The sequence below is a fragment of the Alosa alosa genome, chromosome 11 (genome assembly GCF_017589495.1).
Source record: "Alosa alosa isolate M-15738 ecotype Scorff River chromosome 11, AALO_Geno_1.1, whole genome shotgun sequence".
NCBI lineage: Eukaryota > Metazoa > Chordata > Actinopteri > Clupeiformes > Clupeidae > Alosa > Alosa alosa.
Genome location: NC_063199.1, coordinates 8,895,042 through 8,909,855, shown reverse-complemented (window position 1 = coordinate 8,909,855; position 14,814 = coordinate 8,895,042). Strand labels below are relative to the sequence as shown.

The 14,814-nt window shown below is 44.4% G+C and overlaps 1 protein-coding gene across 3 annotated transcripts in view; it reads right to left on the bottom strand.

Moving 5' to 3' along the window:
* The window catches only part of grm3 (glutamate receptor, metabotropic 3), a 43,543-nt gene extending 34,109 nt beyond the window's left edge, over positions 1-9,434 (bottom strand). The window contains exon 1 of one of the 3 annotated variants that reach the window (XR_007195077.1): positions 9,135-9,434. The gene's annotated coding sequence lies outside the window, so the exon portion shown is untranslated. Of the gene's footprint in view, positions 1-6,659; positions 6,739-9,134 lie in introns of those variants that run through there. The other 2 variants (XM_048257539.1, XM_048257540.1) reach the window with 2 other exon arrangements.
* Between the last annotated feature and the right edge of the window lie 5,380 nt (positions 9,435-14,814).

Sequence of the window (14,814 nt, the reverse complement as noted above, 5' to 3'; positions counted from 1 at the left end):
GTGTGTGTGTGTGTGTGTGTGTGTGTGTTTGTGTGTCCATTTACTCCCCTTTTATTATTTTTCTCTCTCTTGACTCCTTTTCTCTCTCTCTCTCTCACTCTCTCTTTTCCTTCCTCTCTTGGGAGATGGACAGCATGGTATCAGCGTTAGTTTTTGAGAATGTCACCCACAGCTGGCAGAAGTTCAGACTCTCCTGGGAGATGCTGTTTTAACCTGCACCCTCAAAGGGTCAGGACAGCAAGGGAGTGGGAGTGGGTTCGAGTTTGGCCAGGAGTGTGTGTGTGTGTCTGAGAGAGAGAGAGAGAGATTGTTTGTTTGTTTGCATATAAAGTATAGGGATGGAGTGAGTGCATAAAGAAGAGATGGAGTGAGTGCATAGTGGATTTATTCCTGTTGTCTGTGACAACTGTGACACATCAATCTGAAACAAATTTCCACCGTCATTACTCTCAGATTTTAAATATATATTGCCAAGATAGTTAAGAAGATGAAGGTAGTTCAAGATAGTTAACCAGACAAACAATTTCACATTCAGCCAACAATGTTGACACTAAAATTATCGTTTTGCAAAGTAGATGGTTTGACTGACCCACACGTCTCCAGTCACTGCATTTTGAGACAACATGATGAACCTCAAGCAGCTGAGCAGCTGAAACACTCCTAACTTACTGTCCATATTCCATAGTGTAGAACAGGAGTTGTCTGCAGTCTATTTCTGCCTCAATAAAAACATTCAGTGACCCCTCTCAGCGTCATCACAGGAAGCCCTTCAGCATGATTTGTCCTTATAAAAGATTCACACCCATTTTCCAAGATGGCTTCTAATCCGGGGAACAGGTGTTTACAGTAAGTGTTAGAAAAAAAAGATTGCTAACTGTGTGCACCACAGAGCTAATATGACCATATATGGGACGTGCATCTTTTTTTTTTCATTGCATTGCTCCTTTTTTTTCTTCCTCCAGTAAGAAGTGAGAAGCAGACTGCAGAAGATAATAATGCTGCTGCCAAGCATGTACTAATTGGATAAGTTTCTGCATGTAGTTCAAAATGTGTCTGATGTCTGATTATCACACGATGATACAGTGCCGGGGCTAAGGCAATACGGAGTGTCAAGTGCAAACACCATTGCCATGGAACTCAAGGAGGACTTAAAAAAAAAAACTAATTTTCAGACAACAGCAAAGAAAAACATGAAGAATGAAAAAATCTCACACCTTCACAGTGCAGCTAATAGTGCTCTTGTTTCGTTTTCGATCGGTTAACACTCCCATATCTGACTGAAATCTTGGGCTGTTCTCTGGCGACAGGCCTCTTTCGACAGGGATCACTGCTAAGCTAAATAAGTGAAAATGTATTGCCTTCAGTCTGATCACTGTCTCCCATCCTTAAACACTCGCCTCTGGCTAATCATGCTAATTAGCCGCCTGGGATGGGACGCAAGCAGAGAACAGGGCCCTTTTTTAGGGGGGAAGAGACTCAGAAATTAATTGGTATTTCTCCCAGGCTGTTCCTTAACAGCATGCCTAAATCAAACAGCCAGCTCATAAAATCAATTCTCAACTCCTGTGCCAAACAAAAAAAAATCCCCAAGTCCTTTTCTTTGCCATTGTTCTCCACTGGCATTGCTATTTGCTTTAAGAAAGAAGGGCCAAAAAAAAGTAGGCAGTAAAACAAAGGGCCTTTGGAGAATAAAAACTCGCAATGCATAGACAGCGATCATTCACACGGCTTTGCTGCAGGATTTGCCTTGGTTACTTGAATGTCTCCTGAACGCCTACACACTCTAACTCTGCTGACGTCAGAAGAATGGGACACACAGAGCACAGCGGCATGAGGAGCCTCTCTTCTCCAGGGGTAGGAGTGTAACAGCAGGCTAGCATTCCACACAAGCCACAGAAAACCCTGCGCATGGAATCACCACTTATCCACCTTACAGTGCATATCCACCGCTATCACATTAGCACACAGATCAGTTCATATTAGCAACGTTATAAGATTTCGTCAAAATGTGATGTGAGTGGCTAGATGAATTCTCTGAGTTCTCTCCATGGGTGGGTGGGTGGGTGGAGGAACCTCATTGCAGGTCACTGGGGGGTCAAGGAGGCTGCCGTGCCGTGTGTCCCTCATTACGCAGGTCGTTTCTTTTGAAAGAAAGCCGCTGGATGGGCATTTATCTGAGCCGGGGTATGGGTGTCTATTCTGACCCCTGTGACCCGCATTCTGATTCCCCAAGCCCCCCAGCCTCACCCCTGCCCCTGTGCGACATCAGGGACTGGGGGGTTGGGGGTTTGTACACAACGTGCTCTAGGCAGCTTTTATCGTGTGAGTGAAACAGATGCTGACCTCTGCACCTACAAGCTCTACAGGCCCCATGGGGATGTTGGAGGGTTTGGAGGGAGAGGGGGCTACTTCCTGTGTGGGTTAGTCACAACATCCACCCACACTGAACCAAATGTGAAGTGATAACACCCAGCCTCATTAAATGACAGTCCTCTCTTCCTGTTCTCTCTCTCTCTGTGTGTGAGAGAGAGAGAGTGTGTGTGTGTGTGTGTGTGTGTGTGTGTGTGTGTGTGTGTGTGTGTCTGTGTGTGTGTGTGTGTGTGTGTGTGTGTGTGTGTGTGTGTGTGTGAATTCTGTATTTGTACTTTGAGTTTAGTATGCGCATATGATTGCTGTAAGTGTACATGTGCTAAACGATGAAGTTAGAATGTGTGTGTATGCATGCGTGTGTGTGTGTGTGTGTGTCAAGCATGCGTATTTCGGTAGTTGTCAGTGCAAGCGTGACTGAAGTTGTGTGTCTGCGCCTGTGCCCTCACACTGTGGTGATGGCAGGAGCGAGCCTGTTAGCAGGTTGCAATGCTCCACTCCAGTTACCTCACACACTGGGGGTCAATCTCAGACTCACTCCAACGCCTCGCACCCTGCGGGGACCCTGTACCGGAATGTGTATAAAACCTCCCTCTGCTGCAGCCCTCCACCAGTCCTGCACTGGCCAATGCAACTTGGTGGCATTCACTACCACAATAATGCACAACACACTATAACCAAAGTCCTTTTAGGCAAGTCCCTCCACTCGGCGGCCATATTGCAACACTTTTTGAGCACGTATCGGGCACCTATTTCGGGAGAAATGCACATGCGCAAGGCTTCACGACACCAACCTTGCTCCAGCGGTGAGATCACAACACATGACTGGCACAATGTCTTCACAACACACCACATGATTGGCTCAATGTGTTCACATGTCGACGTTTGCCGTGGAAGGGATGGGATATGTGTAGACAACTGCCATATTGACGTTACAATCTAACCCCATGGAGGATTTTTTAGGTGCTGTGTCTTCTCAGTAGAAAGTCTCTGCTATAACTTATTTAACCCCAACACAACACTCTGTTAACTGTCTTTAAAAACACAGCTCAAGGCACAGCGAGGGGGCAGAGATGGAGAGGAATGAAGGTGACACGTTAGATTGGGAAAATCAGGCAATGTCAATGTCTGTGATGGACAGAGCTGTAGCTGAGTGTATAGTGTTTTTTAAACTGAAATTCGAGAATTGTGGTGGGGTTGGACAGAAAGACAAGTTCAATGTGTCTGCCTCCCAGCATCAGAAATGCAATAACTAGACAAAGTCAGGACTGCTGCCTAATACAAATTTAACATTCAATCGATTCCCATTTCAAATGAAATCAACTTTAATTGACAGCATGTCACCTGCATAACTACCTCATAGGTGTGTCGGCAGTAAATCAGGATGAATTGGCTCGCATTTCACGCCTGCGCGGGCAGATCAGTGAATCCTGCTTGATTTACTGTGGCGATTTGATTTTGTTTACGACGCAGCAAAGGCCATCTACACTCTGCAACATACACTTTCTGGCCACCCCGTAAAACACATCGACTTCCACCACAAACCCTGATGTGGGAGGGCCAATTCACATGGGACGCGTCTGAAAATCGGACAGATCTTGTAGGGTGCGTTGATGAGCACCAGTGTGTTAGCCTTCGCATCAGATGGGATTTCCTGCTCCTTACATGTAGATGCAAACCAAGAGTAAACATTTCTGGGGAAACATTCGATGACTAGGTAACGTAGACACACGCACGAATGTGTGCACAAACACGTGCACACACACCAGGACTTTCCCATGCACATACACTTGCATCCACAAAAGTGTGAGGACACACATCCATTTAGACATAAACACAAATGCACACACAAGAAACAGCACACTTGCGGACCAATAAACACACACACACACACACACACACACACACACACACACACACACACACACACAAACCAAGGAGAAGAACCCTCTCCTCTATGACTGTGAGAGACTTCTTTAATATAATAATGGCCTGAATATCACATCAAATGCTCTGCCTGGCACTTGTTAAAAATAATGCGTATTTGTGTTGCTTTGAAGAGTGTGGTTCTGATCGTGTGATGCTGCAGCGGGTTTTTGCTGATGGTGCTTTGAGCCACGCACTGCAGCCCTTGTATGTTGTCCTCAAAATGCTTGTGCTCTCCGAAGAGTTTCACAATTATTGCATAAGCCTTACCTGAGGCTTGCCAGTAATGCACTCCTGCAGAGGCAACACCAGTTAGTTTACATGTCAAGCGCAAAATGTTTCATCTGCTAATTCCTCTATTGTTTTTTTGTTTTTTTTTACCGATCAAACAGGTGGTGTTCTGTTTTTAATCGAGCTCCTGTTCAATTTATTGTGTTTGGCAGTGTCTCCTTTGCTGTCACCCGAGCTAGAGGATGGTTAGAGGGCAGAGCGATATGCTCCAAAACATGGCTCGCTTATGAAAACGACGCTAATGCATCCTGATGTGTTTGGCTAGTCCAATTCTGGCTGAAACATATGGCTTGTGACTGTGTCGAGTATGAAATCCGCAGCATTCGGCACGTGCAAGCTTGACACCCAGCCTGCCACTGCAGTGTCATTACATGCATGTGCGTTTGCTTTTCTATTCATCCATAAGGCAAACAGCCTCACTAACAGCAAGACTCGTCTCTGTTGATGCAGTTTCGGCACGGCATACATGCTCCCTACGGACGCTCTATTCCCTTTGGCCCGGGCTGCTGCCCGGTGCTATATTATGACCAGTGACCACCACTATCACTACCAAACCATCTTCAAGTTACTAACACCAGCTCAATCATGCACTGGTCGATGAGTCATGTGTTATGGGTTTATATGCTAATGTGACTATATAGTACCTTAATATGCTTGGATAGTGGGATGCAAAAGCTCATTGGTATTCTACTGTGTAGAAAAGATGAAAAGCTGACACATAATATCATGGATAGAGAATATTGTGTATAACTATCCTGTGTCAGTGGTCCTCAGATGCTTCTGTGTCCTATATTTTTGTGTCTCAGTACATCGTTATTAGGGTGTGGATGGTGGTGAGAATTGGTGGAATTGGTGTCATTATTCTGAAAAGGGTGCATTTGTGACATATCATTATTGTGTTTGGATGGTGTGTGTGCGTGCGTGCGTTTGTGTGTGTGTGTGTATGTGTGTGTGTATGTGTGTTCGCGCGTGTGTGTGTGTGTGTGTGTGTGTGTGTGTGTGTGTGTGCGCGCGACCGGCCCCCACTGTGGCTGTAGTGAGGACACACTGGAGAGCACAGCAGTGTGTCATCTCTGTCCTATCATTAATTCACAAACTCCCCCTCAGAAAGAGCAGCAGTCACAGCTGTCTGTCTCCACACTGCCCTTTCCTTAGACCGATACACACACACACACACACACACACACACACATACAAACAGATACACACACAGATAGACACACACACACACACACACACACACACACACACACACGCACGCACGCACACGCATACACACACATACACACGCACACAAACATCATCATCTTTGCCTTGGCTTTTCTTGCCCAACTTCTCCTTTCTGTAAGCTGCTCTGTACTTGACATGATGAACTGGATGCACTTTTTGCCAAGCTCCATATCTCCACATGTGGTGAGTATTCCAGTCTGATTGACTGACAACTGCCGAGTTGAACTGTTGACAGAATGACTGCAGGTTGTATAAGACAGCATGTTTTTCAGTCCATAGTTGTGACAGACTCCCTTTGACTGCTTGCTTTAAGTTGCACACCACTGTAACAAGACCATTTGATTTTCAAATATCACTATGGATATTCCTGAGGTGCATTTATTATGACAAATGTGTCTGGTTGTTAAAGGATAACATAACGATCATGTCCTATTCAAGTCTAACAAACAACCGTCTGGTCAGCCAAAGTCAGTGAGTAGGTTTATTATGGTGTGAATTACAATCCAATTTTGCAGCTTGCAAACCAGTAATTGAACAAGTTAGTTTTCAGTGTCATAAAAGCATAACCTCATATACACTGATTATTACATATGATGTATATCATCATTAAACAGCAAGAATGCAACTCAACCTCCCGCAATGCTCTGACGGCTGGATAAAGAGCCCGAGCTGCCACTGAGAAAATCTGCCGTACAGCAGACTGCTACTGTTTCCTCCAAACATCTCCATGCCATGCAACAAGGAAAAGAGAGAGACACTACAAGGCTATCTTCGCGTCCTTCTTCCAAAAAAAAACAAAAACAAAAACGCATTTGCCTAGCAAAGAGCACAACAGAGACGGTCACCTGTGTGTGGACCGAAGAGACATTCAGGACTGGACAAGGGCGAGAGGGAGGGTGAGAGGCAACAACAACACCAGCAGTTCCTTGGCTGTGATGGGGTTGGGGGCACTCAGCATTGTGTCCATTCTCAGCATGGCCTCACGGTGAGATGAATCAGGCCAGGAGAAGCGCAGTACACAGTACACCAGCGCCCGTAACCTGCAGCTTGCCCAAACAGAAGCAAATATGAGTGGCCTCTCCACAGCCGAGAAAAAAAATACATTTTCAGAAACTTTTTACGAGTCATAAAAATGCCTATTTCTGAATTATTATCCCTTCCGAACTGTATCTCATTTTAAAGCGCTCCTCTGTTTGGTTATTGCACATCTCTGAATTTCCACTCCATAAAGTGCTGCTGAAGAGATCCATGATGGATTGTTATTTACATGCAAAAAGCAGTCCGCTCCATTCAGCTGCTAATTATGGTAGCGCGGCTTTTTACCGCATGAACTCCACAGAGTACTGGTTGTTGAGCTGAGCATCACAACCTCCCAATATTTCACAAGGCCATCTCCCACATTCACTGTCTGTAAACACACACACACACACACACACACACACACACACACACACACACACACACACAGAGAGAGCTGTGCAAACACAAATGCAAAAACACAGACACATGCACACACAAACACACACACACACTTGCACACATGTGCACGTGCGCACACACACACACATACAATCTAGAGGCACACTCAGCATTCCAATACAGTAGAGGTGTTCTTAGTTCTTCAAGGCCGTTTCATACACAGCCATGCAAAAATTCCAACAAGTACGCCTGCACATGTCACACACACACATACATACAAACACGCACACCGCACACCACACACACACACACACACACACACACACACACACACACACACACAAGCACCACTGTTAATATTTAAATTACAAATTACAAATTGCAAATGAAAGTGTCTCTTTTGATAGCCTACTATTTTGTGAACTGCTGCAGGCTTGAGGCTGAGTGAGAAAAAGTTAGCTTTTACAAAGGTAACATTTAGCAGACTGACAGTCCAATACATCCCCGACTTGTATTGTATGGCAAGGGATCTCACAAAAGCTACATATCTGACTTTGGATGTGACTTATGGTTGTACGTCACAGGATGATGGATTGGAGAAGCAACACCAACATGCAAGGAGCAACAGTAAGCAAGTGGGATATTAGAATTCTGTTCAGATGCTCTGCGCAGATAAATTATGCATCATCATCTCCGCGCTCTCCAGAAATCTTACAGATACACGCCCAGGTGGTGCCTGGCGCGGCACAGTTCAAATACACCGGCCCGCCGCGGACCCTCTGACAATCACTCTCAGATAAGCTTTTATGCAGCGACTCTGCTAGCTTACTGACCGCCGTGGTTTTACTGTGAACCACCCGAGCCAGCAGAAGGGCTGTTTAATGGCTGTTTTTTATGGTGCTTTAACCACCACACACAAACAGTGGATAAAAATATATCGATAGGGTGATTTATTATAATAAAAGTGAATAAATAATATGCAAAGTTTAAGCACGTCATCTTCATACCGACTTCAAATATAAATGTGTATATTTTTATAAGCTTTGAAATGCGATTATTTACCAGTTCCTTCTCATGTAGGCTATTTCAGAATCTGCACAATCCATTTCAGCCAATAAAATATAGTAGCCTACATTCTAATGCTAACAGAAAATGAAATCAGAGGCGAACATCCCTGATATGTTCACGATCATCAATGCATAATTACGACACTACTAGATGCACCCTCCTTCGTGTAGGTGTATTCTCCCTTGTGGAGAGATAAGGACCCTTTGGAGAGGTAGCCTACCTGAATCAGCTGGATGTTGCCAGGACGGCGGAACCAAAGGTTTAATCGAGCATTTAATTATTTGTTACTTTTGTATGTAATGTTACGGCCTGCCAACGGATCAATTAGCCTACTAGACTATGATGTGAGAGGCACGCAAGCGTTAAACTCCTGTTTATGTGAAATTAACAGACGGCCATTCGCATACCCATTGCATAATAGCTGAAACAACTTCTCTCAGTGTTGCAGGAAACTCCCCAACATCTCGGGCTGTCACAGAAACTAGAACATCTCCCCGCGACAACTGTGTCACTGGCAGCTATTATGTGCATGTGTTTTATAAATGTTTAATTTGCTGGTAAGTAAAAGCGTTGAGGGCAAATATGTTTTCTCTGTTTGATGCTTAACGGAATACACAAGGTGCTACGGAAAAGCTGGAAGTTGCAGAGAAACTCCGCACTTTGCAGCATTTTATTTCCATTTGGAAATCTGTGATTATTGGAGAAAATACACAACAATCGATGACATACACGATTACACAGAAAGTTGTTATTGCACTGCACCCTGTACGAATTTTCTGAGCAATGGCTCTCTCCTCTTTTATAACACGGCGGTCTAATCCCAACTGACTTACCTCACTTTGCTATTCAGACGGCATAAATCTTGATGCGTTTTCTCCTCGTGTTCCAAGTCCCCTCGCACTCTGTTACCGTCTCGCTCTTTACGCAGTGTCCGCACGCGGGAAGAGTGGAGGAGAGGGTGCCACTGTTCTCCGCGGGAGCCTCATCGGAGGAACAGGGGGAGAGAGAGAGGAAGAAAGAGAGAGAGGTAGAGAGAGAGAGAGAGAGAGAGAGAGAGAGAGAGAGAGAGAGAGCTGTTGCTGTAGTAAAAGAAAAAAAGAACTCGTCTAGCGCAGATCAGGCAGCTTCGCCTGAGGATGCTTCTGTCTCCTAGCAACAACAATCCATCTTGCGATGATACATTTTTATTGGATAAAGTCAAAACTTGACCGATCACTTCTAACAATTAAAGGTAGCCACACAATTTACGTCTAGTGATCAATAACCACCATTTGCGGGAGATACAATGATTATTCACTAAAGGTAGAAAGAAGAGAGTTCGAGAATGGGTGAGAGTGAATGCCAGAGTGTAAGAGAAAGATATTAGGTGTCATCTCTTAAACGTCTACTTCATTCTGAGATCAAAGTTCCACTGTTTCAAACCTCTGTGTCTATGTGTCTAAGTAGCCTAAATGAAAAAAAGAAAAAAGACAGGTAGAAAGAAAGAGAGAGAGTATGATGCTTCAACTGTCATCACCCGACCATCACTGACATTTATTTCAGTGTGTGTGTGTGTGTCTGTGTGTGTGTGTGTGTGTGTGTCTGTGTGTGTGTGTGTGTAAGTGTGTTTGTATGTGTGTGTTTGTTTTACCAGTCACTAACACATTTCCATAACAGCTCTCACATTCTTAGGTATCCAAACACCTGTGCAGGCAGCAACCGGCATTGTAGCTGTGCAATCCAGTTTATTCCACCTTATAATAATGATGATTACATAAAAGCCTGCATAGGCAGCAACAGACACTGAGGAAAAACATATTCACATGTAAAACTTTAGATTATGGTTGTGGTAGTTGTATATCACATATCTGTTTTTTATATATATTTTATCATTATTATACCTCAATATCTGTTTTTAGAAGTGCCGAGAGCAAGCAAAGACCAAAGATAATGTGTTGACTCTGAATATCAGGAGGACTGCTCCTCTCATCCGCTTCCTGCCGAACAACCCTAACCCCACGCCACCCGGCAATCACGTTCCTGTTGTCCACCAGCCTACCAACCCAACACCCCCCGCGCCTTACTCAGTCTAAGCTGCTCTGCTGTGATGTCATGCCTCTGTTTGTGATGTGTCATTAAAATGCAAGTATTTAAGTCTGTCGCTCCCACTGAATGAACAGGGATTGAATGGGCTTACACACATGCATGGCTGAACATGAGAATTCTCTGGCTGCTTTTGTCCATGTTCAACTAGTGGAAAAAAAATACAGAAAAGTTCTGCATTAAGTATAAATATATATTAATAAGAACATATTTCTCCATTTAATTGTTCTGCCCCCCATGGTCAGTGAAGTGCAGAATGAAATTTGAAAATGTCCTTTCACAGTTTAAATATTTTCTCCATAATTACCAGAGATAATTATATATATATATTGTGTGTGTGTGTGTGTGTGTGTGTGTGTGTGTGTGTGTGTGTGTGTGTTTGTATGTGTGTGTTTGTTTTACCAGTCACTAACACATTTCCATAACAGCTCTCACATTCTTAGGTATCCAAACACCTGTGCAGGCAGCAACCGGCATTGTAGCTGTGCAATCCAGTTTATTCCACCTTATAATAATGATGATTACATAAAAGCCTGCATAGGCAGCAACAGACACTGAGGAAAAACATATTCACATGTAAAACTTTAGATTATGGTTGTGGTAGTTGTATATCACATATCTGTTTTTTTTATATATATTTTATCATTATTATACCTCAATATCTGTTTAAGCAGTGCCGCAGAGCAAGCAAAGACCAAAGATAATGTGTTGACTCTGAATATCAGGAGTGACTGCTCCCTCTCATCCACTTCCTGCCGACAACCCTAACCCCACGCCACCCGGCAATCACGTTCCTGTTGTCCACCAGCCTACCAACCCAACACCCCCGCGCCTTACTCAGTCTAAGCTGCTCTGCTGTGATGTCATGCCTCTGTTTGTGATGTGTCATTAAAATGCAAGTATTTAAGTCTGTCGTTCCCACTGAATGAACAGGGATTGGAATGGGCGACACACATGCATGGCTGAACATGAGAATTCTCTGGCTGCTTTTGTCCATGTTCAACTAGTGGAAAAAATACAGAAAAGTTCGCATTAAGTATAAATATATATTAATAAGAACATATTTCTCCACTTAATTGTTCTGCCCCCCATGGTCAGTGAAGTGCAGAATGAAATTTGAAAATGTCCTTTCACAGTTTAAATATTTTCTCCATAATTACCAGAGATAATTATATATATATATTGTGTGTGTGTGTGTGTGTGTGTGTGTGTGTGTGTGTGTGTGTGTGTGTGTGTGTGTGTGTCTTTCATGGCATAGTTTGACTGTTTGGCACGTGAGGACTCGGATGGCTCTCTCATTTCCCTTGACAGCATCACAAACCAGTTTTCACAGTTTCTGACTGAGAATTCATCCTTGTGAACGGGGGGGACAACAATGTGAACATGTACGTATACATTTCAAATTGAACCACTAAAGCTTTTCCAAAACGTAGCCACATAATGCACATGGTCTGAGTGGCGATAAGGAGTCCGAAAGAGAGAAGAAAACTGTGCTCTGAGCTCGACCTTGCGGATGACTGTTTTACATGAGACGTTGCGATCCCACAGCCTGGAAAGCCAGACCCCATTTATTAAAGCCCCTCTGTTTCCACCCCTTTTTTTTTACACTGCGCAAAAACAAATGACACCAGAAATGAATCATTCAGGTGCAGTCCACCAGGGGTTTGCCAGTGAGGGAATTCACATAGAACATTGCATGTGTGTGTGTGTATCAGTTTATTTGCATGAACACAGTAGGATCTACACGTGACAGTTAATCCAGGGGGCTATTAAAAGCCCTGCACTGCGTTTCCATTGACGCATCTCTGTCACTTTCTCCATACCACACTCTCTACCGTGCGAGAGCCACAATGGTTGTGGAGTGCTGATGTTCTTCCCCTCACTCTCTCATTTGCAGGTGTTTGGTTTAAAGGCTGATATGTCCTAAGATGTTGACAGAGACACCTTCGTAACAGTGCCACTTCAGCTTTTCCCAGCAATGGTCAGAAGCTGGGCAAAACTGGACAGGAGCTGTTCCTCACCACCCCAAACATCATGAAGTCGGTAACCACTGCTACGGCTTTTGATCGGATTGTTATTCGGGGAGGCCCCTGTACTTTTCTCTCTTTCTTGCCTTCAATAAACCCACACGATGCCAGTGCCAATCATTTGCCAGATCTCTGTGTGGCTATATGCTCCCCAAAAAGCATCGTCCCTCTCTGTATAAAGGCCTCTTTGTCTGTTCCCATGCATGTATGCAGGACAGGCTGGCTTTGTTTGGCCAGAGACTCTTAGGGATGAGGGCTTTGTGCCGGACAGCCCTCCATAGGGTTTGGCTTTCCCAGCGGAAAGCGCCCGAGTGGGGGGAAGAGAGCTCCAGCGCTGGGCTGTTGGCCTGGAGCTGAGGACGGCCTGAATGGACCACACACAACCCCCTACAGGTCCACCCTGCTGGAGACAGGAGCCCCCTACAGGCATGAATGTGTGTGTGTGTGTGTGTGTGTTTGAGAGAGAGAGAGTATGTGTGTTAATTTTGTCACAAACATCTTTTGCATTTGTGTGTGTGTGTGCATGTGTGAGAGAGAGACAGAGACAGAGAGAAAGAGAATGTGTTTGTGGTTTATGTGTTCGAGTGTGTGTGAGTGTGAGTATGTGTGTTACTTTCACCACAAACATCTTTTGCATGTGTGTGTATGCATGTGTGAGAGAGAGACAGAGAAATAAATTGTGTGTGTGGTTTATGTGTTTGTGTGTGTGTTTGTAAGTGTGGGTGCGGGTGCGAACTTCAGACTTCCCCCTCATGGAGTGAGTCCATCTGTTTCTCCTGTTGCCTCTCTATCCGCTCCACACAGGCATGGCTCTAAATGTTCATCTGAGCAGCCGTGTCAGATTATTAATACAATTATCAATGGCTCATTTATCATGGCTTCATTGAGGGCCATGCACAAGTGATTGGTTTATTGCATACACATACACACACACTCACACACTCACACACACACACGCACGCGCGCGCGCACACACACACACACACACACACACACACACACACACATTCTCAAAGCCTCAAAAAGTGATTGACACAAAAAAGCTTTGACTCAGTATGGTGTGCATTCCCAAGGGTTTTTTTAAGAAGTGCGGCATGAGAGGGATATTGATTTGTCTGGCAGTTATTGATCACACACATTCAGCCCATTGACGCTTATCTGAAGGCACTTAATAACCCACTCCACAAGCAAACCCATTCTCACAATAAAATGCCCATGTATGAAAAAGAGCAAAAAAGAGAAGGACACCTCTGTCACACAGAGAGTTTGATTGAGGTCATTGTTTTTTTGTTTTTGTTTTTTTGCGGAGGATTTGGGGGGTGGGCTGTTTATCCGGACTCTCTGCATCCATGTCTGCAGGAGTGCGGGCACAGTGAGAGCAGAGGCTGGCAGGGCCCGAGTCGATGCCCTTGAGCGCCACTGTTGCTATAGCTATTTACTCAGTGGCTCTACCCACAACCATGTCTGTTTGCATCCCAAATGTTTAGCTTCGCTGTGTGTCCGTCTGCTATTCTCTTCTTTTGTTCATCCCCCCTTTTTATTATTCATTTTCATGTAAATAGGATAGTGAGTTCTACTGAAGATGCCTGTGGTTGTTTATGATGCATAGTCGGCCCATTTCAGTGTCATGGATGTGACATTTGCGCTCAGAGTTAAATTAAATGTCTCACAGAATTAACTGCTCCAATGATGTGCATCTGAGGCAGCCAACTCTATGAGGACAGTGCTGATTCAGTTTAATGGGGAAATTTGAAATGTTTATCGAGAAATTGAATGAAACACAAATCACTTGTGATACAATTAGCTCTCGGTTATTTGGGATGTCTGTGGAGTTTCTACTCACGGGCAACACCTCTAGGACAGTGTTTGGGAGGAGATGTCAGCATTAGAGTACATACGTAACTGTTCAAATATTTAGGCTAGTACAACAGTGGCCAGCGGGTCCAGATCTGTACAGAACATAAATGTTTAGCATCCAGTTTTAGCTACAGTAGGCTAGTGATGCACTCTCTCTCATGCTGAATGTTTCAGGTGCAGAGGCAGTATTAGACTTAAGGTTCAGTTTTCAGACATGAAAATACCTGGCAGGAGCTCATGTACATTGAACTACCAATGTCTGTTGTGCTCACACTGTGACTTGTAACCCACGTTGCACATGGCATGGATATTTTCAAATGACGGTTACTGTGTGTGGCCCTAGTAGCAGCTAGTCTTGCACACCCAATAAAAATAGCGGCCATTGTATCAGCATCACCTCCCTCCCCCTCCCTAGTCCTGGCTTCTCCCCTAACTAAAAGAGCTTAGCCCCTCTGCTAAGTATAAAAATGTGTTTACATCAGAGAAAAGCAAGGCACTCCAAGTACACTGGTCAGACACTAATGTGTGTGTGAGCGCAGCGCACGCG